Genomic DNA, 2,483 nt, shown 5'->3' on the forward strand with positions numbered 1-2,483 from the left:
AACAAAACGAACACTTCCTACTAAGGCTACAGAAACAAAAGCCCAAAGCCGACAGGGCAGTTTCATGACGGTGAGGGTCACTTGTAGATATATAAAAGAACATAACACATGCGGAGGCAGGAGTACTTGAGGACAGTCAACACACAAGGCACTGAGGAGTCTGGTCATATATTTTGATGAGTGACTGCTGACAGCTTTTAAATCCCACCTCTTCCTCTCCATGTGCCTCACAAAGGAAACTCCTTTGGTGCCAGGGAAAGATTTCTGACCACCTAAGTCCTTGTCTGCACATGAGAACACACACATTGGCTCATCATCTAACCACAGTAAGCACCCGAATACTCTCATTTCCTGCTCTCTCAAACCATTTTAGAAATGTCCAAGAGAACTGCCCTACTCTCCAGAGAAACCTCAATTATCTATAATAATAAATGTGTAATATGCTAATTAGACTGGATGTCCTTCCAGATGTCCTTCCTGGACGAAGCCGGGGCTGCAGCCACAGGAACCAGGCAGTTGCCCCGGCTGCCAGGGAGGGATCCAGGCAGCGGCCACGGCTGCGAAGGCCTACTCTTGCACAAATTTTATGCATCGGGCCTCTAGTCCTATACAATAAAAGGCCAATATGCAAATTAACCAAACGGTAGAATGACTGGTTGCTATGACACGCACTGACCACCAGGGGGAAGATACTCAATGCAAGAGCTGACCTCTGGTGGTCAGTGCTCTCCCACAGGGGGAGTGCTACTCAGCCAGAAGCCCTGAGCCAGGTTCACAGCTGGCGAGTGCAGCGGCAGTGGCGGGATCCTCTCCCGCCTCCAAGGCAGCACTAAGGATGTCTGGTGGGGACCGGGCCTAAGCCATCAGTCGGACATTCCTCGAGGGCTCCTAGACTGTGAGAGGGTGCAGGCCAGGCTGACGTACCCCCCACTGAGTGTACAGGCCTCTAGTGCACCGAGCCTCCAGTGTGAGTAATAAACCTCTTGGAGCCTCTCAGTGTGTGTGTGGTGTCACCAGTTTTGATGAACATGAGTGAGTAAAAGTCCCTCCTGCATGTTCCAGGTGACCACAATACATAAGATGCACCTAAAATGTATGTGATCAACTATTACATGCTAGAAAGAAATATTCTTCAGTTGAATAATTGTAGCCCATGTCTTTCTTTTTTTTCTTTTTTTTGCCTGAAAAGTCCTCTTTTCATCCCTTCTTCTCCGAATCCTGTCTTTTTAAAAAGTATTACTCAAAAAAATCAAACCAATGATACAAATTAACATTAAAGAATAACATAATTTTAATCACATTGACTAGGCAAACTAAAAGGAGATATATAATTCAGTTAGTATGAACTATGGTAATATTCACACAATACTAATTAAGTTTAAGAAGTTGTAGATGTTCTGGAATATAGTTTAGAAATATGCATTAAAAATCCTAAACAACGCTAGTACTATGAATCAGAAATTTCAGATTTATGGATTTAAAGTAAGGCAGTAATAAGAGGAAATATGCAAAGATATTGAAAACTTAATGGCATTGATTACACAGTATACAGATAGTTATATATTTAGTACCCAGTAAGTTAATGAGGTTAATATGAATGGAAACAAAATAGGGAATCAAGACATGACTGCAGTCTCCCATTCAGAATGAAGACTTACATCTTCATCTTTCCTCCAAATATATATTCTCAGAGGGAAAAAAATACAATAAAAGTATTATCCAAAAAATATTCTCTAATAGTTAAAAGAAAATGTTATAAAATGTATAAATCATATCAAACATTATTTAATATATTGGAAACCTAAAAATGGAATTATATTGGTTTTTCCTATATTTGATAAGTTTGTTTCACTAAAATTATGTTGACAATATGTCATAAAATAAATAAGAAAATTTTAATTTAGGTCTAAATACTCACATTTGGCTAGTTACTATCATTTGGATCAAGGTAGATTCAGATATCTCTTATATATTTAGTCAACAAGTATTTCATTATTGCCTACTATACACCTGTCACTATGTGAAGCACATGTTATTTATTTATGTTAAATTTATGCTATATGTTAACTAGTATCTCTCAATGTGTGCTTCATGGTGTCTTTGAACTCCCCAAGAAAGTGTAGGGATCTGCAAAGTCAAAATTATCCTATATAATAAAGAGGTAATATGCAAATTGACCATCACTCCAACACACAAGATGGCACCCCCATGTGGTCAAAGATGGCCACCCCCATGTGGACACAAGATGGCTGCCACAAGATGGCCAGCAGGGGAAGGAAGTTGGGAAGAACCAGGCCTGCAAGGGAGGGCAGGTGGGGGTGATCAGGCCTGCATAGGAGGGCAGTTAGGGGTGACCAAGCTGGCAGAGGAGGGCAGTTGGGGGGAACCCATGCCTGCAGGGGAGGGCAGTTGGGGGCAACCAGGCTTGCAAGGAAGGGCAGTTGGGGGGGACCAGGCCAACAGAGGAGGTCAGTTAGGGGCAA

The sequence above is a fragment of the Plecotus auritus genome (assembly GCF_963455305.1).
Source record: "Plecotus auritus genome assembly, chromosome: 5".
Lineage (NCBI taxonomy): Eukaryota > Metazoa > Chordata > Mammalia > Chiroptera > Vespertilionidae > Plecotus > Plecotus auritus.